This window comes from Mycteria americana, chromosome 5 (genome assembly GCF_035582795.1).
Source record: "Mycteria americana isolate JAX WOST 10 ecotype Jacksonville Zoo and Gardens chromosome 5, USCA_MyAme_1.0, whole genome shotgun sequence".
NCBI lineage: Eukaryota > Metazoa > Chordata > Aves > Ciconiiformes > Ciconiidae > Mycteria > Mycteria americana.
This window is the reverse complement of record NC_134369.1, coordinates 34,539,705-34,561,897: the sequence shown is the minus strand read 5'-3', so window position 1 is coordinate 34,561,897 and position 22,193 is coordinate 34,539,705. Positions and strand designations below refer to the sequence as shown.

The 22,193-nt window shown below is 42.6% G+C and overlaps 1 protein-coding gene across 17 annotated transcripts in view; it reads left to right on the top strand.

Annotated features, from left to right (window-relative positions):
* Positions 1–990: 990 nt before the first annotated feature.
* The window catches only part of SIPA1L1 (signal induced proliferation associated 1 like 1), a 226,756-nt gene continuing 205,553 nt past the window's right edge, over positions 991–22,193 (top strand). For 12 of the 17 annotated variants that reach the window (XM_075502887.1, XM_075502883.1, XM_075502871.1 and 9 more), the window contains exons 1-2: positions 991–1,140; positions 1,589–1,838. The gene's annotated coding sequence lies outside the window, so the exon portion shown is untranslated. The remainder of the gene's footprint in view (positions 1,141–1,588; positions 1,839–22,193) is intronic. The other 5 variants (XM_075502886.1, XM_075502876.1, XM_075502872.1 and 2 more) reach the window with 3 other exon arrangements.

The following is a 22,193-nucleotide window of genomic DNA, read 5'->3' as shown; positions in this document are numbered from 1 at the left end:
CTGCTGGAACGTCGCCAGCCCAAATCGGAGATGCTTTCTGGAGCGTCCTAATTTCAGAGACGGCTCAGGGAAAGCTTCACTTACATTGGTTTAACTGAGATTGTTGATGTTCTGTCAAGCCAAGGACGATAACGACAACCGGCTGAGTATCCAGAATGGGTTACCCGCAGCTGATTTTGTTCAAAATTTTGGCCATTTGAAAACAGAGCAGTGTTCCTGCAGAACAAGGGGTGATGTTGATGCATGCTCATTTTTTGCATGTGCCTACCCATGTCATTAATTTGTTATCTGTGGTGGATATCTAGAGAGAGAAATCAATTTAATTTGACAGGCAGTAAAAGAGCTCGATATATACTATCTATATAGTACCGGAAGGTTTTGCCTGTGTGTCAGCAACTACAGTGACCTTCTCCCTACAGGTCACCAAGAGGCTGAAATGTGATGTAATAATAAAAATGAAAAAAAAAAAGATAAAAGAGCATTTTAATGCAAAAAGTCCTGAGAGGTGCAACACTGAAGTGTATTGGGCATGCCCCAATAAGTCTAGCTACCAACCGTACCCATCCTACCAACCCCCACAGCAGCAACCCGTGGTCGCTGTTGTGAGTGACCTTGGCCCTGTGCCCTGCCGTCGGCCCCGGGCCGCCTTGAGCCAACGGGACGTTCCCTGAGGGCAGCTCCGCCGCCGCGGCCGCCCCCCGCCCCTCCGCCCCCCGGGGCGGACGGGCACCGCAACGCAGCTGCCCGCCCACCTCAACCCCCAGGCTCCCGTCTCGAAACTCGCGCCCCGCGGGGGAGGCAGGGAGGGGAGGGGAGGGGAGGGAGGGCCGTGCCCGGCGCGGGGGGCGGCTGGAGCGGAACGAGCTCGGCGCAGGCCTCGGCCGCCCGCTAGGCCCGGCGCTTGGCCGTTGCTATAGGAACGCGCGCCGGGCCGCTCGCCCCCGCCCCTCGCCGCCGGAGCGCGGGCGGGCAGCGGGGCAGCCCCTCTCGCGAGAGCTGCGGCGGTGGCGGGCGGAGCGGAGCGGAGCGGGCGGCGGGGTGAGCTCATCCCGGGCGCGGGCGGGGAGCGCCGCGCAGAGCCCAGCCGAGCGGAGCGGAGCGGAGCCGAGCCGCCGGCAGCCGCCGCGGCAACTTTGTTGGGTGAGTTGCGAGCGGGAGCGCCGAGCCGAGGCGGGCTGCGCGCCGGCCCCCTCCTTCCTGGCGCGGAGCCGGGCGCGGGGAGCCGCCGTGCCGCTGACCGAGGGGGTGTGTGGGTGTGCGTGGGGGGAGCGGCCCGCGGCCCCCAGCCCCGGGGCTGCGCGGCCCCTGCCCAACAGCCGGTGCCGCCGCCCCGGAGTTGGTGGGGGCGAGGGCTGGGGGCCCGGGCGAAAGTGGCCCGCAGAGCTCCCACGCCGCCGCAGCGCCCGGAGCCTCGCTCCTCCGCCGGGTGGGGGTGTGCGCCCCGTGCGCCCCTGGGGCGGCGGGAGCCCGCCGAGCCGCTGCCTGGGGCGGTCCCCCGCCTAGCCGGCAGCCCCGGGTCGGGCGCGGGTCCTCCCGGAGCGAGCCGAGCCGGGTGCTATTTTCCGGATTTGTGTCTTTTTCTCCTCAGAAAAGGCAGCCCCGAGCGGGAGCAGCGCGGCCGGCGGACGGAGGCGGCGGTGAGTGGCGGCGGCAGCTCAGCGCCGCGCCGTGCCGCGCAGTGCCGCTCCGCGGCGGCGGCTCCCCGCGCTGCCCGTCCCCTGCGGAGGCGGCCGCCCCGAGGGCGCCCTGCGGCGGGGGGCGCGCTCCCCTGCGGGCCCGGGAGCGGCACGCTGCTCGCGTTCGCGGCTCAATAAATAACTTATCTCTTGGTCGGCGCTGTAAGTTGTACTTCAGTCTTTTTTTCTTCCTTTAGTTTTTATAGGCAGCGAGGGTGTAGTCATGCTGGTTTTGTTCGGAGCCGGTGCTGAGACCACAATAATGATAACAATTAGGTAATGTGGAGGCAGTGCCGGTGGGGATGTTCTGAATGCTCAGCTCATGAGAGAGGGCGTGGAGGAACAAAATATTTGCGGATGGTTGATTTCTTCACTGGGAGCCTGGAAAAGTGGAAGAACAGGGAATGCCTCAAACTGGATCTTACGGGGAGGGAGGAGGAGATGGAGAAGCAAGGAAAGGTCGATGAGAAGGGGGTAACCTTCCTAAGCTGAGTTTGTTTGCTCTTCCCCCATTTTGTATTGCATGAAGTCTTGGTGTTAGTGTTCTCATGCTACGTTTAAAAATAACTATTATTTGCACTGGATAACTGTGATGCAGCTGCAGTTCGTTTAATGAGGAATTCACCCGTTTGGTAAAGCAGTGATACAAAATGGGAATTGCTCAACTTAATGAAGATCTCCTTGTGTAACCTTGGCCACAACATCTGTCTATTTTAGATGGAGGAGGCGTGTTTTTTACCCAAAGAAGAATACAGAGGCATTTTTTGGATAATTTTGCTTACAAAATTGCTCTTGAAAATTTTGCCTGCAAAATCGCTTTTAAAAATTTTTGCGGTGCTGCTTTAATGAACCCTTTACTGCACACTGAATGAAGTGCATCTGTGAGCACAGAGCCTGAGTTGATAATACAATGCAAATTTGTTCTCAGAGTAGAGGTGTCAGATTTCATTAGGGTCCAGATCTGTATGGATGAACCCAGATTGGAGTTTTCTTTAGAAAGCAGTCCTTTCATGATGGAATTTTGATTGAGGGAGGGTTGTTTCTGTTCCTTGACTATGGGAATTAAGCATTAGTTTCCTTTAATTTACAGCATAAACCAGTTTTGTAAAAGGGAAAACAGTCTCTCCCCCCTCAGTTTTTGCCTGTTATCACTGCAAGTACTAACTGGATAATAAGCATCTGTGTTTTCTCTGGTGGAGAGTTTGGTCGTTATTTATTTGGAAGGCGTTGCTGGGCTAGCCTCTGTTTTCCTTCAGCTGGAGTGGTGGGAGAGACAGGTGAAAGTACTAAGGTAGAAGTTTGTGGCAGCTGTAAACGCAGGGAGAGATCTGTAAGCTGTGTTTCACTGTCAAGGCTTTTATGCCTTAGGCCATCAGACACCATACCGGTTATTAATCCAGAAATAGTGTGGGAACTTCAGATTTATTTTTTACTTAGTTATAAAAACAGCTGTGTTCTGTTTAGGTAAAGCTAAAAAGAAAAGCTTCATGATTGAATGTTTTATGTAAATACTATGTCTCCTCTTTACTGATAAGTAACTAGGGACAGAAGATTCCCCCCCCATTTTAACAGTGTTTATGTCCAGTTGATTAAAGGATGTGCACCTAGTTGCTCAACAGTGTATTAAGAAGGTATTACTGATGCTAATAAAATGCTTAGTTTTAACATTGCTACTTGGGATAGGCATACTTAGCTTTCAGTTGTGGTTTGTAGAACCTCTTAGATCATGAAGTCAGAAGCAAAATGGGATGTCAGCTCTGACTGTTGTAGGGCTGCAAAAAGTTGCCTGACTAAAAAGGCTAGCAGGTGTAGAGTTAGGCACTGACACAGAACTGTGAAAGGGTGGAGCTGCAATAAGGAATAAAAGCTTAATATGGGGACATGTAATTCATAATCTATTTTTTCTACAATAAAATGTATGATTGTCATTTCACTCATGCATAATTTATTCTAGGTTTGAAGAGCTTTTTCCCCCTCTCATGTTTATGTGAAGTGTTATTTTAAGGTTTGGGATTAACTTTTGGATAGCTGTTTTAAAAACCATGTCCAAATGTGGCCTCTTCCCCCTGCCCCATGTTTTCATGGAGATTTTTTTTATCATGCTTATAAGTATTCTGCTGCTGCCTGCTGCCTCGAGAGCGTTTTGTTCTTATGTAGATATTTTTGTCCTCTCCGTTTTGTAAGTGTGTCTCAAATATATCCTTTAAAATGTCTATTTCAGAATTATTAATTCTGCTACTATGAACACATTTCTTATTTCGAAGATAGGAGAACAAAACTTAATTTTAAGAACATAAAATATTCCTACTAGTTGTTATGAATTTCAGTAAGGTCATGTTCTTCCAGTTAAGCAGGATAATTTTGGAAATACATTGGGAAAATGAGATGTAGGCTAGTAAGAGAAAGGGTTGAGGCTCAGTTGAATTTCTTTTCTAGTCCTCTGTTTTGTCCTATAGCATGTCTATTGTAGAGAAGAAAAAGGAACAGTTTTCTCCATATCAGTAGTTTAATCCCTTCAGCAAGGGGATTGCTGCAAGCTATTGAGTTCTTACTGCAACTGGTTAGAAATCCTGGATACCCTACTGGGGTAAAGAAGCAGAGCTTCTGTCTTCGTCGAAATTTCAGTCACACAAGTTGGCTTCCCTAATGCTGACATTTTCAGAGGTTTACATTTATTCTCATTGACCCTATGTGTTGGCTAGTTGGCAAACAGTTTTGATCTGTTGTTTCCTTGGCTTTCTTAGCTTCAGGCAGATTCCTTTTATTCCTGAGCAGCTCCTTAATTTAAATATTTAAAAAGTCAGTAAGGCATTATCTAATTATCTGTTAATATCTTTTTATATCTTTGCTTTGTTTACTTCATTATCCATCTTCTATATTTTCATTTTATGCATTTGTTCTGAAACTCATTTGTTCAACTTCTAGTTAACAAGTTATGACAGAAATACAGCAATAGTAAGTGCAGTTACTTATTTCTTTTATCAGTGTAAATATGTATATTCTAAAGTCTGCTAGGTGAAGCTTTTATTGGTTTGGCATGTAAAATTAATCCTATGTTAAGTATCTTTCTGTGAGCGAGGGGGGGGGGGGGGGGGGGAATGTTATATTGTTCTGTGTTTTATGTTTCCAGGGAGATAGGACTTCAGTGACTTGATTTCAAGTATATCCCTCTAAATAGCAACATTTAAATAGTCTAAGCTTTATATTTCACTGAGTTTGGTTTAACATTGGAATGAGGACTCTCAAGCTGGATTTAAAGTGGGATTTTATGGGTCTATGAGAGTTGAGATAGTCTCTATTTAATGAAAGGCAGTCGATGTTTTCTGGGAGTGGAACTTTACCAGCAATGGTTAACTGAAGGCACAGTTGTAAACCTACAGAATATGGCCATTGGTGAGGCTGAGTGACAATTTTGTGGTTTTGACTAATTCTGACTTTTAGTCCTTACACAGCTGGCAGTGCAAGACTAACAGTCTGTAGCAGTTTCGGTGTTAGCTTTGATAGTAGTTTTGCACTCTGAACTTTGGGAAACCCTTTAGGAGTTGCAGAGACACTAGAATTGCTTGGTTATTTAACTGGTTTTGAACATGAATCAGCAGATAAAATGGTTTTAGATGTCTGTCTTTGCATATATAAAGCTAAATTATGTCATTGTCTCCATCTCTTAATTTTTAATTCTGTGGCACCAGTTTGCTGGGTGGGTTGTTTGATTTAGATTCTGCCACATGTCTTTTATGTTAAGTGTTAAGTGAGACTAAGCATTTAGAAGTCTTTGTTTTCTTTATGGAAGCATGTTTTAAAGAGCACTTCATTTGAATGTGGCGACATAACACTTTTCATAGTCTTGATAGCTGGTGAATTGTATGATCGCCAACTGAGTATTTGTCAGTGTTGTTTCAAAGGTCTGAGTCTGTAAGTGGATCCTCTCTTGCAAACCTGTGTTTGATTAGTAGGATTAAAATCAATTGTGGCTTCATCTCTTCGTACTACTTAATCTCATGTTGGATGCTGCTGTGCAATAGTAGTAGCTCTTGTTCCCTGCACAGTGGATGGATGTCTGTTTTGAAGAGAGAGATCAAGTTCCTGACAAATGCACGACTGTATAGAGCAACTTTTCTGAATGTGGGTTATTTAAAACCATAATACAGAAGGAAGAGTTGTTACTGGGAATTAGTGGTTCATGCTTGGGCCTGAGAGGCAATTTTTGTGGATGTTTTATTGAATTTTGTTGATGTTTTAATACTCTCTTGCCTTTGGTCTCAGGCCCTGTAGAAAGGGAAGAATGCTTTCTTCAAATGGTTGTTATTAAAGATTAGTGAAGTGCTTTTTGAAGACCAAGTTTTATTTCGTAAGTTGTCAAAATTTAAATAAACTACTGGTATATAGCATATAGTTATTTTAAAGTTGGGTGGTTCTTCATGATTCCCTATCGTTTACCTTCAGTGCTCCAAAAACCTTTTGGGCGGTGTTTATTTCAATTTTTGTGTTGTTTGTTTACCTTTTGAAGTAACAATTTTTTTACCTCAAAATACTCAGACCTTGGAGAGACTAGTTTGCACTGTAGCTGCAAGAAAACATGCTGATGTTGAACTTGTACATTAACATGGACTTTTATCTTAGTGAAAGCATTTCAAGTTAACCCTGAAATATATCTTTCTTACTTCTCCTAATTGATGATGTTATAGTGGATGAAAAATCTCAACTAGCCAAAACCAGCAGAAAACAAGCTCTTATTCCAGGCTGCTAGAAAGCACAGGTCAGAAGTTGAGCGTAACTTAGAGAAAAGTTGTCTATTGAGTCCGCTTGGGAGACTTAGTTATGTTTAATATACTTGGCTGGTATTATTTTATGACTTAGCATGCTTTCTTTTCTGGGTGGGGGAAATTGCCAAGCATCTTCCTTTGTGCTGTAGCCTGCTTTGCTGCCTGTCTTTGTGCAGCAGATGGTGGGGTTCCAGGAGGTGCCAAGGGCTGCTTTTGTAGCTCTGAATTTCTCAAGTCATGATGCATTTTACAGCACCATCAGCTAAATGAATTGTCTTTTGACCTTTGAATTCAAATGACAGGCTTATTGTATGCTGATGTGATGTGAAATAGGATTAATACAGAACTTTTTTTTAATAGTGGTGGATAATATCTGTAAAACAACTGCTGTGATAGCAGAACTTTCTGTATGCCAGTTGTTCATGTCAGCAGCTCTGATGGATATCTTGGGTTTTCTTCGTGGTGGTAATACAGACAGGTCTCTCTAAAGGGTTAACAAACATTTTTAAACACCTACATTTGTTGATTTGACCAAATGTTGCATAACCCCAGGAACATTTTTACGTTGTTCTTGGGACTTTTAAAAATTATTGAAGTTGTGGTTTTTTGTATTGCCTGGTTTTTTTTGTCTTATAATAAGCTACTGGTCTTACTTCACACTCGCTTAAAATCTCACTGTCATATGAAGTATTTGGTGCAGATCCATGACGAATGGTGTTTTACAAGAGAGATTATAACTTTCTGATTTATAACTTCTTTTTTTTCCTTTCTTTCTGGTTCAAAGAGTGCTTCTTTCCTTCATCTAATTTCAGTATTGCTATCTGTGTGTTTGGCTTTGGCCTTACACTAGCAAATACTTACTTTACTTGGTCTTACACTAGCAAATAATTTGGCAGAGTAGAAGTGGATCTCTGGCTGAAGGTGGGGGTGGCGAGTCTCCCAGATCGACACTGTTAGTATTTCGGTAATTTTACTTCAGACAGAATGTAGCCTGGTCTCCTAAATTGGATGTCCCCAACGCAGATGTGGTTTGTTGGTTTGGACCATTATGACCGTTAAGGGTTGGGCCACATTTGGTGAACTTCTGGGGAGGGATTTCTAGCTTAGTTTCCTCCAGGAGAAATCCAGTTTACGCACACCAAAAAGACTATAAAAATTAAAATAAATCATTATGAGGGTGGCTAAGCATTGAACAGACCACCCCAGAGTGACTGGTGAATCTCCATCCTTGGAGACTTCTAAAGCTTGACAGGACAAAGCCATGAGCAACATGATGCAATGTGGAAGTCAGCCCTGCTTGGAGCAGGAGGTTGGACTCCCAGGTTCATCCGCTCTGTGCTCTGCAGGCTGCTAGCCGGTGATAGATGGAGGGCCTTCTCAAAGGGCACTACTGTTTGAAATGCTGATGTAGGTACAGTTTAAACAACTTTTAAAAATCAAGACCATCCTTGTAGTGATTTTTTTTTTTTTTTTTGGGTACACGAGTGTGAAACAGTTTTACTTTGGTATCCAGCCTATTTCATGTCTTTTGCTTGGGTAGCAGCGCTACCACTGGTGTGAGTTTATCACAGCTTCCTAGTGCTGGCTCTCAGGTTGCAAACCTGCAACAGGAAACCCGATTTCCTTTATCTGTGGGCAGGCGAGAAAGGAGGGGTATTTATTTATTTATTTTCCTGCAAAAGGCCAGTGTGAGAGGAAACATATGCATCTTGAACGTTTGTATTTTGGCAGGGCCAGAGCACAAATTTGCCCTTGCTGAAAAAACTGGCAAAAATCAGATTCCCCCCACCCCCCCACCCCATTTCTGAAGAGCAACATGACTTTGTCTACATGTTTAAAAAAAAAAAGAGACAATGGGTAATGAAACTCAGACTGCAGACTTAAACGTGTTACTGTTACACAAAAGTCATTGCAGTTCTTATCTCTGAACTATTTAAAGATCTCTTCTTTTTGTTTTTGTGGACAAGGCTTCTCTCTTCACTTTCTGAATTACCAATCTGATTTTTTTTTGATGTTTTAAAACCAAAAATGTTTAATACTATTTTGGGAATATTGTTGCATGCGTCAAATAGAAGATAAAGCTAGAACCCACCAAATAAATCTTAGAGGACCTTCCTTGCTGCCGCTGGATGCGGTTGAGATTTCTACCACGCCTTTTTTTTTTTTTTTCAGATTGGAAGGGCTGAAATTGGATTTTATGCTTTCAGTCCATGCAGAAGGACTGCATAATTGTGCAGAAGAAAGTTACAGTTTAATGTTCTCATGCCTTGAAAATAAACTTGTCTTTATGAATGACATGATACTGGCACTGGTCTTTTACTTTGCGAATATATTTAACAGCTTGTTGCGTGAATCGTAATAAAATAGTTCAATAGACTGCACTGTATTGATTATACAGCAGCCGGAATAAAGAGTGAAACCTGATGCTTTACCCCAGCTTTTGCTAAAGCAAACATTTAGAAGTGAGAAATGAAAGGAGATACTTATGTAAAAGCTATTTATGTAGTTTGTCCTTTCCTTGGATGTTTTTTTCTTCACTCCTTCCCTTCTTTTGCAGTCTTTGAAGAAGGCAGTGTTGACAGAAAGTCAGTTTGTTTTAACCCCCCCCCCCCCCCCCCCCCCCCCCGCTGACTTCTGCAGCATCTTTCAGGGTAGTTATCGACTCGTACTTGATATAACTTTGGAAATTCCCATGATGTCCCAAATCCAGTATTGTTTATTGCATTGCTGTACAGAGAGACAGTAAAAGAATCTTTGCTAGGATGCCTTTGTTAATATAAACAAAAGGAAAATGCTGATATAATCTGAAAACATGCCATTCATTGGAAATTGAAAAGGCCTTTTGGGGATTTTGAGTTCTGTGGGTTTTTAGGGCATGTCTGTGCAGTGAAATGAATGGCCATTGGTACTCTGGAGTACTGCCTGACACAGACACTTCCACTTTGCAATTCGAACTGTGGGAGGAGCTCTGTGGAATAATTTGAGAGCCAAAGCTAATTCTTGCCTTATTATACAATTGTCTCCCTATCTAGGCAAAGCCAGATGATCTGCAGAGCTACATAGTGGGTTTTTTTTTTTCACCTTGTATTAAAATTGTCAGGACTTTTTTTATTTTAATCCTGTACTATTGTCCTTTTATTTTCAGCCAGAAAATGTTTAAGGTTAATTAATATGCTAGATAACATTTGAGAACAGAAGAGGTTATTCTGTCTCTAAACAACAGCATTAGAATTGGGTGTGAACATTCAGCTGTGCTGTATATTCCAGATTTAATCACTTGTATATGTAGTGTTGATGCAGTAAAGACTTTCAAATTTGTTGGTAATTTAAAGCACATCTCCAGTAAAACAAAGGTATGATAATAAGCAGTAATTACATGTTGCAAAGGGTGTTCATCATTGCTATTTTAACAGAAGTTAAGTCATTATCTGCTGATTGCTGGCATCATTAAATCTCAATTTTTTAGCATGTAAGTCAGTGCTTACATACCTGAGCAGCTGAACTGAGGTTTTCCATTCTTACATCGTTGAAGTATCTTTTTGTTCTTGGATCTTGAGTGTAATGACTTACCTCCAACTGCCAACAACTTTATGCCTGCCAAGGGCAAGAGTGCATATGTTGTGAATGTACTCTTTAACTAAGAGATACAACGCATCTCTTCTGAAAACTGGGGCGAGGGGAACAGTCAATTTAATTCATAACAACTTAGCAGTTGTGCAGAGCTGGCCACATGAAAAATAATCATATACAAGGTAGACATTGCCCCTTGTAAAAGTACAAAATGCCCAGAGATGGAAAATATCTGAAGTGCTGGGGGAGGGGGAAGACTTTTGCTGTTCCTTATTTTTTGTAAATCTGCACTTGCTTAAAAAAAAACAAACCCAAAGCAATGTATAGTAGTTGCCAAATATTCCCAAGTGTGATTGTAATAGGAAGAGGTAATTGAAATTAACAAGGGTCAAACTTGAAGTAATAATTGATGAAATGGAGAGCTAGTGGATGGATTTAAAACAAAGTAGCACTTTGATCACTTATTTATTTGGAACAGATTGGAAGGTAGTGTTGTGAACGTTAGGAAAGCTAGAGAGGGTAACAACAAGAAGTGTTAGATCATTCACTATTTAGACAAAAAACGTTGGGCTCAGATGAAGAGGAATTGTAAATGATTGTAGTGTTGTTTGCCTTACAGTTGTCAGTTTTTCGAATGTGAAGGACTAAAAGATTTTTGGCAGAACAATGAGCTTCCATTTGACGTGGCATTAAAGCATCCAGAATAAGCACGGCTGATACTATTTGGGAGATAACAGTGCTGAAAAAGCAATTTTTTGAATTGTGTTTAAATATTGTAGCTGAAACTGTATGAACGAGTGAATCACATCTTCTGTTTCTCCCTCTCCCTCCCTGTTTTTCCTGAGTGTTATAATTTAGAAAAGAAGGGTCCAAAGATGTCTGTGATTTTCTAGCTTTAAAAGTGAGAGAAGAATTGAAGATCTATTTGAAGGGAGGTGGGAGAAGAATCAGCGCAACTCTGTCTAGATGAAGCTAAATGCTTAAAATTGTGACTAGTTTCTTAATCCTGCTTTCCTCCAGAATGACTAGCTTTTTTTCCAGGTATTGTCAGAAAACATGGCTAGAATTAATTCTTACTTGAAACTTAGCTACAGATTAAAACTTTATTGTTTGTTACGGATGAGTGTATGAGGTATACCTGATTGTGTGGTCTTTCATCTTTTTTACATGGAGAAAGAAAAGGGCTTGTGGAACAGTACTGCTCTATTTCAGTAACATTTTACAGGTGGCAATGAAAACTCTTGGCTCTGCGACAGTGTGTGGGTGTTATGTGCTTGCAGGTAAAGTCATTTAATGTTAGTGTTTAATAGTACTTTTGAAAATGAAGTAATTGTATGCATAGCATAATGCAAAATACCCTTAAATAGTGGTTGGTTTCTGCATTACACTTTTCTTGTTGCTGATGAAGGAGATACAAAACTCTTTCCATGTTAGAGGTTCAAGGCAATTTTGCCACCTAGAAAAATGATCTTTCTAAAGGTAGTGGGTTTTTTCTTTCTGAATCTTGTGTTAGTGCTGAGTAACTGTTCTGTTTGCATGGAGTTTCTGACTTAAAAATGTTAATAGCAGTAGCTATCTTGTTTGCTGTAACCCTTCTTTGTTATCACCTTAGTACTTAGCTGAGATGCCAAAAGCTCTTGAATTGTATGGAAGCCAGTTAGGTTAGTCACTTGAATACTGGCACCCTGGGTCGAAAGGCAATGTGTTATGTTATCCCTGTGCTCAAAATTTGGAATCAAAGACTTAGGCTACTATTGAAGTGCCACTGCTGTTCAGTTTATAACCATGTTAATTAGTGCTGAATGTCATTAACATGAACATATGCAATATTAATAAATTGTGAAATTGAGCTGTTGTCATTATCTCATTGAATAGTGGTACTGAAAAGTTGCTTGACTCTTCCCCAGAAGAAAGATTGAGAAGGGCTTACAATGTGCCCCTTGAGCCGTAGCTGTCCCTTGGGACAGCTGAAAGTGCAGATTGAAGTGCAATCTGAAGTGCAGATTGTCTGGTCTCAGTCACCTCTTTTCTCTGAGACACTAGATGGTCAGGGACCTGGCTGCAGGGAGAGGGACTGTTTTAATAGCAGTATACAGCTTTGAGAGTACTCTCTTCTCGGGGCCTTTTCTTGTCTTGTGAACAAAAACCAGTTGTCTCGGTCTCATGATTAGCAGAAGCAACAGGCTGCTCCTTCACCTGTAAAGTTAATATGATCTGATAGGCTCCTCTTCTGCATCTGAAAGGCTGCTGGGAAAGAAGGGGTGTGTGTGGGGAGGGTTCTGTAAATTGTTTCTACTGGTGGCAGAAACAGTTACTTTTGGGATGGAGTTTGATTTCCTTACACCCCCCAGCTTAGTTTGAGACAATACTACCTGACTTGATTTTAAGGAGGGGAAAAAAAAAGTGAATCAAGCATGATAATTACAACATTGACAATAGGTAAGTATTTCATACTTGTGTCTGTACTTTCATGGACTGGAAAGGGCCAGGGCCCTTATCTGATATCTTAGGCAAAATACGGAATCATCTACATAGCTAATGTGGTGCAGCATAGTTGCGTGATAATTGTGCTGCTCTGCATTGAGTGCACTCAACTTCACTCACTTATGGGTACTAATGGGATTGTATTTTGATGTGACATTACTGTAATATCAGCGCCTCGCATTCATTCATTACTTTACCTCATTGACTTTGTGAAATAAGGAAATGCAGATGCCCTTGAGCGAGTCGTTTTAATACGTGCATGAGAAATCTGTAATAGTGTTCAGAGCAGAAGCTGCCTTGGGCTTTAGATTTCATCTTACTGTGAACGAATATATTCATAACTAGCTGTAAAGCTGCGCTGGAGACTCTTGAGCCAGCTCTGAGGAATCTAGTGGCTACGTCTGCACTTGTCTGCAGCCCGTTTTCTGCTCCGAAGAGTGGCTCTGCACAGCTCAAACCCCTGCTGTTTACTGGGAACAGTCCCTAGCCCTGTAGGATCTCTTGTACATCTTTATCTGTTAGTAAACTTGAACAAAACTATGATGGAGAATGTGATAACCGTTTACTGGCATGGACAGTTATGGATTAGTGCCCAAACCTGTGCCCTGGCCTTATTTTATTTATTATTATAGCTTTAACTCACAGTGCCTACATGGCACAATGCAACACTCTTCTGAGTTTGTAGCTAGCATCTGGATAGCATTTAATAGCAGTAGGATAGCATTGCATATGAGCTAACTAGCCACCTTCTTCAGTGGGGCTTACCAAGCTCAGGGGCAGCATTGTGCTAATGTGGCTGTCGCATTTCTGGTTCTGGTGTTAGTCCAGTGGATTTAGCTCAAAGGCCAGAAGATCAGTGGTGCTAGCATACTACAAATTAAAGTAATACTGGAACAGATTACTTTGGATTTTAATTGCCTGCTAGTCATCCCTATCTTAGTGAAGTCTTACACATCTTGACCTGTAGCAACAGAGAATGAGATGGTCTGTAAAACTGCAAAAAGAATAAAACAGACTGCGCACAAAACAAGTAAATGAAATGTGTAGAGATTGTCAAATCCAAGGTCATTAAAATATATTTTAAAGTATTCCTTTAACTCTGGATTAATATCTGGTGCGGGCTCTCAAGTTGTGTTAGGAAGAATTGTGTTCAAAAGCTACATGTGAAGTACTGCCTGGCTGCACTTCAGAGGCTGTCTCTGCTGGCACTGTGCCCTCTGAGAGTCGGCCAATGTGCCTCATGTCGTCACTCTTGCAGTTTTGCCGTTTTTTGTCTAGTTCCAGCAAATGCGTGGATAGTGTTCTTCAGCTCAGAGCTAGCTGGAGTATCTATGCGGCGTGGCAGTCACTGCTGAGATTGCACAGTCACTGTATCCTAGATTTCTGATAACAGGTTTGAGGCAAGGTTGCCCTCAAAGTTTTTGGTTTCCTATGGAAACCAGCTTGTGTGGTTATGCTCTGTGTGTGCCTGCCTGTTTGCTTTTCTTCTCTCTAACACTTCCTTCTCCCCAGCCTCCTAAATATGTCGAATTCAGTGGCTGTTATTCTAGCCTCTTTTGCACACCTAGAGTCCAACAGGCTTTGTAAAAACGGACTGCTGGGTGGGTGAGATCGAGTCCCAGCGGTGGCGAGAGCTGCAGCACGCACAAGGATGTTGTTAGTCATCAGAGAAACTGATTAACACAATTGCATGGGAGAAACTTCATCTGAAGCGTATGTATTCTTAGATATCAAATCTGGTCAAGTATGAGAGATTTGAAGGTACCAGGCTTTGTTAGTTTGTGTAACTACTTGTTCTGTATATTTCTGTCAAGTCTTCCTTCCAAAAAAAGTGTAGAAGATGGAATATAATGGGAGCCTGTAGCGATCTCTGTGTTTAGGTTGCTTAACAGCAGAAACTGTGTCCTGTGAGCTTTCTTTTTCTTTTTCCCCCCTCTCTCCAGAATTGTTCACACTACCATTGTGTGAGCAACTTTTGTGGTTTTTTTGGTAGAGGAAATCACTTTGTATCAGGGGAATGTCTTTTTCTTTTTTCTTCCTTCCCCCCCCCCCAAAGTATAACGGTGTTATTGTTGAAAAATGGAATACTGGTTACCAGGAGCTTTCTCATACTAGCTTTTCTCAAGAAGAGTCTTGTCCAAGTGCTACTGAGATACATGAATGTTTTAAGGCCAGGCTTATCTTGCAAACATCTGCGAACACCTGGGATCCATCAGAGGAGGACAAACACAAATGGGATCCTGCCCTTTCACTGTCCTACCAATTCACTGTCACCAGATGCTCCTGGCTTCCTCTCTGCTGCCTAGTCCTTACTGGCAAGTGTGGTGGTGTAGGGCTTCGGTGAAAGGAGGCAATGCGAGGAGTGTGAAAGATTGCTTTCTTCTTGCTTTTGCTTGTCTGACCAGTTAAAACTTCAGCATTTTTCTTGTCCAAATTCTTCCTGTTCCGTTTGAGAAGCCAAGCAGGTTCATTTGGTACCTAGTCAAGGGATGCAGTAGCTAATTGTTCTGAGTCTCACTGGACAGGTGGTAGGCGAGACCATCCAAAGAGGACATCCTGACTTTAAGAAAAGGTTGTATCTTCTGCACTCATAGTGCTTTTGAATGTTGGACAATAAGGCTGCAGGTAGAGCAGGATTTGTAATGATTTATTTTTAAACTTGGGATTGATTCCAAGGTAGGTTTGCAATGCGAGATCTGTCCCTTTTTAGAGAGGCAAAACAAAGTGTTTATATCCGTCTAAGAGGGGAAGGTCTTTCAATAAGCTGCATAGTGACCTTGGTTGTCTGTGACAGTGGCACCATGTGAAGCAGTAACTGGGCCAGACTGCTCTTCCTGCCTCTCAACCCTCCATTTCATCCTCTTGATCTCAGCAACTGCCATATGATGTGCAGCCTGGGCTCAGTAAACTGTTGCCTCCCTTCCCATTGTGCAGCCTGGGCTCAGTAAACTGTTGCCTCCCTTCCCATTGCTCCTGAGAGTGGAGATCTTTGATCCCTCTTCCCTTGAAGAGTTGAGGAGGATACTGGTGTCTTCACCTGCACTGACTAGTTGCAAGGACTAATACTAGACCGTAATGATTCATGAATCCTCTAGGATAATAACTTTTCTTTTTTTTTTTTTTTTTTTGGCTGCCATGATAATACAGTTTTGCAGTTCAGGTGACAGTAGCCTGTCAAAAAGTCTGAACCTTTTTTCAGCCATTTGGCATCAGTCAGCACTGGAGTGTTGGACTGTAGAGCTACTGCAACACAATGTTTTTAACTTTCCTCTTGGTGAAAAGAGGAGAGAAAATAGCACAGAAAGCTATGTTAGTTGGTGGGAAGAGTATGTAATAACGTATCCAAACTTATCTTAAGGTTACAAAATTAGAACACTGGTTCAACAATGCTACAAGCAAGGCTTTAGGACTCCCAATACTGGGTCAAAAGTATAGTGGTCGTATATAAAGTATTGATGTCATAAATTATTCTGTTTGCTTTAATTAAAGCACAAATAAAATACATACCAGGTAGCAGCATGACTTATTTGCATTAAGCATTATTTATTTAGACCACTGTGATTTTATACTGGAGTAGATAATATGCACTTTCCTGCCACTGATACCAGTTTGGTATCATGTTCCGGCACACTTGATTAAATTTGATCACGTGCCTAAGTCTTATTTGGATCAAACTTATCATGGTCAGTGATGTGGTAGTGCAGAGGTTTGCTGTTAAGGGTTGTGAAACTAGCATGTCATCTTCTGTAACTTTGACAACTTTGTCTACAAATGTTTGAGAACATTTACTTTTAAATTTTATTCATAACTAGTAAATAACTTAAAATACTATTTGTTTTTATTCAGTGTTTGAATGATTAAAGATGGGATGATTTTTGCATGCATTGTAGAACCACTATTGTCTAAAGTTAGAGGGATGCTTTTAGATGTGTTAAACACTAATCTTTATTACATTTCTCTTAATTTTGTTCATCATCCATTCTTAATGTTATTCCAGAAAGCCTATTTCTAATTTTGTAAAACAGAAAAAAAAATTCAGTGCTAGTGAAGCAGATTCTTTCTTGAATTCTCTTTAAGCTTTTTGATAGATACAAAACCACAAATCATTTTATCTGGAGAATGTTAAAAAAAAAAAAGAAAAAAGGGGGGCTATTAGAGGAAGAGATTTTAATGGGATCATAAATGTTCTATTTGGATCTGTCTTATTAGACATGGCTTGGAAATTGAATCTCCTTCTGAAGTCATTTACGTATTCAAAGTTCTCAGTAATTGACCTGATTCTACTATGAGCTGCTATTTATGTTTCAAGACATGAGTTGGTCTTCTCTTTAAAAGTCTTTTGACCTTTCTTTGGAAAAAGGGGAAATAAACTCTTCTAGGGTTGTGACTAAGTGTATTATTTTTTTTTTTTACCCTCAAAAAATTCACATAGGATCTGGAGACAGTTTCCGACAGAATAGGAGATGCTGAGGTTTATAAGTAGTGTCATGGGTGCAGCAGAACATGTCTGAATCTACAGTGTCAAAAAGTGCAGGGTGAGGAGATTCAACTGTTGCTGTAATGGTGGGAAACTTGACAAAATGTTTGTTAAGGACATGGCCTCAAATAATTTTTTTTTAATTTATTTTGATCTATGCAGGTTTTAAAAAACTCTAAAATTTTTATAGGCATTCCATTTAAATTTCCTTTGTGTTTTTCCCAATAGCAGCATTTATCAGCAATGTTTAGAAAGAGGGTGAGATACTTGTTTCTTTTAGTGTTTTTTAGTGAAACAGGAGTGTCTTCTGTTTACATGTTCTACGAGCTGAGGAGTCTTTCCTTGGCTTGATTATTGGATTTCTGTGACTTATATTTATGGTATGATCAATCTAGAGGCATCAAACAAAGTACTATTTCAGTATAGCTCAGATTCTGCAGATGGATGTGAGTATGCAAACTCTCACGTTTTTATGGAGGCTAACCTTCACTGGCTCTGCAGATGCAGTTACCTCAACGATTCTTTGTTCTTAGTTGGCAGGGACCTCTGGAGATCCTCTAGTCCAACCCTGCTGGTCAGGGTCAGCTAGAGCAGGTGGCTCGGGACATTGTCCAGTTGAGTTTGGAACATCTCCAAGTATGGAAACTCCACAGCCTCTCTGTGTGACCTGTTTCAGTGTTCAATCACCTTTAAAGTAACATTTTTTTGATGTTTACAGGATGTTTCTGATGTTTAACATGTTGTAGCTGTAAGTATTTCTGAACAGTGCTTCAGCACAGTGCCTGTCAGGAGTCAAGGGAAAAGATTCTCCAGGATACTATTCAGAAATTGTGTTTTGTTATTTGATTTCTATTCTCTTTCTGTATGTGAGCTACATAGCAACTGCAAGCTAGAGCCACTCATCAGATCTCTCCATTAGATAAGAAACAGAATGACAAATTTCACTTTTTGATCTACTAGTCTGATACAGCTCTTATCTAATGTTATGCTTTCTGAAAAGCCTTTAAGGAATACCTTCCATATCTATGGTATTTTGCTGGCCTGTAGAAACAGGTGACATAGTCCTTCTGCAGGTATGCGCAGAAATCACAGAATCATAGAATGGTTCGGGTTGGAAGGGACCTTAAAGGTCACCTAGTTCCAACCCCCCTGCCATGGGCAGGAACACCTTCCACTAGACCAGGTTGCTCAAAGCCCCATCCAGCCTGGCCTTGAACACTTCCAGGGATGGGGAATCCACAACTTCTCTGGGCAACCTGTTCCAGTGCCTCACCACCCTCATAGTGAAGAATTTCTTCCTTATACCTAGTCTAAATCTACCCTCTTTCAGTTTGAAACTGTTACGCCTTGTCCTGCCACTACGTGCCCTTGTAAGAAGTCCCTCTCCAGCTTTCTGGTTGGCCCCTTCAGGTACTGGAAGGCTGCTATAAGGTCTGCCCGGAGCCTTCTCTTCTCCAGGCTGACCAATGCCAACTCTCTCAGCCTGTCCTCATAGGAGAGGTGCTCCAGCCCTCAGATGATCTTGGTGGCCCTCCCCTGGACTTGCTCCAACAGGTCCATGTCCTTCTTATGTTGGGGACCCCAGAGCTGAATGCAGTACTCCAGGTGGGGTCTCATGAGAGTGGAGTAGAGGGGCAGAATCACCTCCCTTGACCTGCTGGCCACGCTTCTGTTGATGCAGCCCAGGATATGGTTGGCTTTCTGGGCTGCAAGCTCACATTGCTGGGCCATGTTGAGCTTCTCATCAACCACCACCCCCAAGTCCTTCTCCTCAGGGCTGCTCTCCATCCATTCTCCACCCAGCCTGTATTTGTGCTTGGGATTTCCCTGACCCATGTGCAGGACCTTGCACTTGGCCTTGTTGACCTTCATGAGGTTTACATAGGCCCACCTCTCAAGCCTGTCAAGGTCCCTCAGGATGGCATCCCTTCCCTCCAACGTGTCGACTGCACCACACAGCTTGGTGTCGTCGGCAAACTTGCTGAGGGTGCCCTCAATCCTGCTGTCCACGTTGCTGACAAAGATGTTAAACAGTGCCGGTCCCAGTACTGACCCCTGAGGAATGCCACTCGTCACTGGTCTCCACTTGGACATTGAGCTGTTGACCGCAACTCTTTGAGTGCGACCATCCAGCCAATTCCTTATCCACCGAGTGGTCCATCTGTCAAATCCGTGTCTCTCCAATTTAGAGACAAGGATGTCACGCGGGACAGTGTCAAATGCTTTGCACAAGTCTAGGTAGATGATGTCAGTTGCTCTTCCCTTATCCACCATCGCTGTAACCCCGTCATAGAAGGCCACCAAATTGGTCAGGCAGCATTTGCCCTTAGTGAAACCATGTTGGCTGTCACCAATCACATCTTTATTTTCCATGTGCCTTAGCATAGTTTCCAGGAGGATCTGCTCCATGATCTTGCTGGGCACAGAGGTGAGCCTGACTGGCCTGTAGTTCCCTGGGTCTTCCTTTTTTCCCTTTTTAAAAATGGGTTATGTTTCCCCTTTTCCAGTCCGTGGGAACTTCACTGGACTGCCACGACTTCTCAAATATGATGGATGGTGGCTTAGCAACTTCATTCGCCAGTTCCCTCAGGACCCATGGATGCATCTCATCAGGTCCCATGGACTTGTGCACCTTCAGGTTCCTTGGATGGTCCCGAACCTGATCTTCTCGTACGATGGGTGGTTCTTCATTCTCCCAGTCCCTGCCTTTGCCTTCTGTGACTTGGGTGGTGTGGCTTGAGCACTTGCCAGTGAAGACTGAGGCAAAAAAGTCGTTGAGTACCTCAGCCTGCTCCACATCCTGGGTAACCAGGTCTCCTGTTTCCCTCTGGAGAGGGCCCACGTTTTCCCTAGTCTTCCTTTTATCACCGACATACCTATAGAAGCTTTTCTTGTTGCCCTTGACATCCCTGGCCAGATTTAATTCTATCAGGGATTTAGCTTTCCTAAGCAAAATGTCCAGTCTTTCTGTGGGAGATTGACACACACATGCTTTGGATCTGAAACTTCCATGTAAAGAGTTAGTTTTGATGCATATATGTGAGTCTGCTAGAGGTCTGTTTTTTTCTTTTCTGGAAATGTTGCATCTTTTTTAGTGTGAAAATGGGGGAAAAATGCATAGAAGACAGTTTATTGCTTCATCACTGTACCTCCAGAAAAGCTCTGTACCATAGTCTGCACTGTACTTCAGGGAAACTGGTATTTTGTGTGTCTTGTTGTTCATTCTTCTATTGACCACACTTCTAACAGTAGCTAAAGCACAGCTTGGATTTACAGCAAAATGTACTGCTTATTTTTAGGTGACGGTTGTTTTGTATCAAATATGATGCTGCACAGGTGGTTTTGGAAACCTCACTCATTCCACATAAAGCCAGTATTCTATAGATATTTCTCTGTTGCGCGGTAGTAATTCAAGAACTTGAGTAATGAGAAAGCAGCATCAAAAATTGGGATGAAAACTTTGATGGCTAGTCTCAGGCTTGTAGACTGATTTAGGCTGAAAGGGACCTCTGGAGGTCATCTGGTCCAACGTGCCCCACTGAAAGCATGGCCAGCGTAAATCAGAGATGTACAGTGATAGTGAGTTTAGCTTAATCTTTGCTATAACCTCCTGTGAGGTAGATGTAGAAAGCAAGATGATCCCCCGAGCATTCTCCAGAGTAACAAACCCAGGTGTCTCAGCCCGTCCTTGTTCCTCGTGTACGTCAGCCCCCTAACCGCTTGGAGGTCTCTGCTGAACTTGCTTCAGTCCGTCCTTCGTAAACTGGGTGGTCTAAAACTGGACACACTAGTTCAGCTGAGGTCTCGCTAGTGCTGAGTAGAAGTGAATGTCACTTACTAGGTTTAGACAGAGCACTGACAAGCACTGCAAGGCAAATATTGTCAACTCAATCCTTCCTACAGCTTGAGATGGTGCGTTTTCAGAAATGTCTATTTTTATTCCTAGATGCATGAGGAACCTTTGATTGAACCATTTTTTACCATGTAACTGTTTCCAGAAAGGATTATTTACATTCTCTAGCTTGAAGTAGACTTTCTAATTTGTAGCCAAACCTGTTTCACACAGCTGCAGATTGAATCAACATACTTCTCTGCTCTTTGAAGTTTTTTCCCCTCTAAATTGAACCAGGTAGTCGCACATCATTTTAGTTATCCTACTGATGTATTTTGCCTCATGTGGCATGTTATATTGGTTTATATTGTATTTCTTCAAGCCAGCCATCAAACAAACCATCGTGGTTGTCTGACTTTGAGTGGAAAAAGTAGTTTTCTGCCTGCTTTATTCTTAGTGTCAGCTTTCAATTTATAAATTACTGTTTGTTTGATCTGCATGCAGGGATGCGCTTTGCACCATATTTTAATGTGTTGTAGTTAAAATCAATAAAAGTCATGCCAGAATAAATGCTTATGGGAGAAATGTGAAAGCAGGCATTCTCAGAAACAGCGAGTAGGGGAACAAAGTGGTGGTGGGGAAGAGAGAAGAGACAGTGAATATATTTGTCCAGGGTGGATCAATCTTCCATGTGAACCAGTGAGAAAAGACACTTTGTCCTTGCTACTGGTATCTTTTGCCATATTGCTTGTGACATCTAGCAGGCTGCACGGAGCTGCCAGAGCAGGAGCTAGCTGTGATAGAAGCTGTCTTGGTGCGGAGTCCAGATGATCCAGAATTCAGACCCTTGGCTTAGGTTCATACCTCTCCTGTGGTAATGTTTTCAGTCATATGACTTTGATTTTTGCCAAAGACTAACTTTAGCTAAAACTTGCTGGGACCTGCACAACGTTATTTTTTGGCAACTGCAGCACTTGTGCCATGGGCTGTTGGCAGGTTGGATCACTAGCTTCCTTTACAAGATACCATGTAGTGTTTCAGGACATAAGGACAAATCAGCTTGCAGCCTGTGCTTGTCACAGCTGTCTTGCCTTTCACCTCATGGGAAAAGATTTATCAGGCGTAATTATGTCTAATTGAGCCACTCATGCTATCTTGCCAATGTTACTTTTTTCTGTTAATTTGATCAGTGGACACAGATGAGATAAAAATGTAAACAGTGCCTATTTGAATGGCTTCATACTTCTTGGATTATTTAAATTATTCTTTTAATCTGCCATGAAATTGTGGGTTGTCACATGGAGTTTCAACTAACTCCAGTTTTCTACCTCTTAGAGTTTATTTTATTCCCATGAGGAAGGTTTGTTTTTTTTAATCACCTGTACAGGACA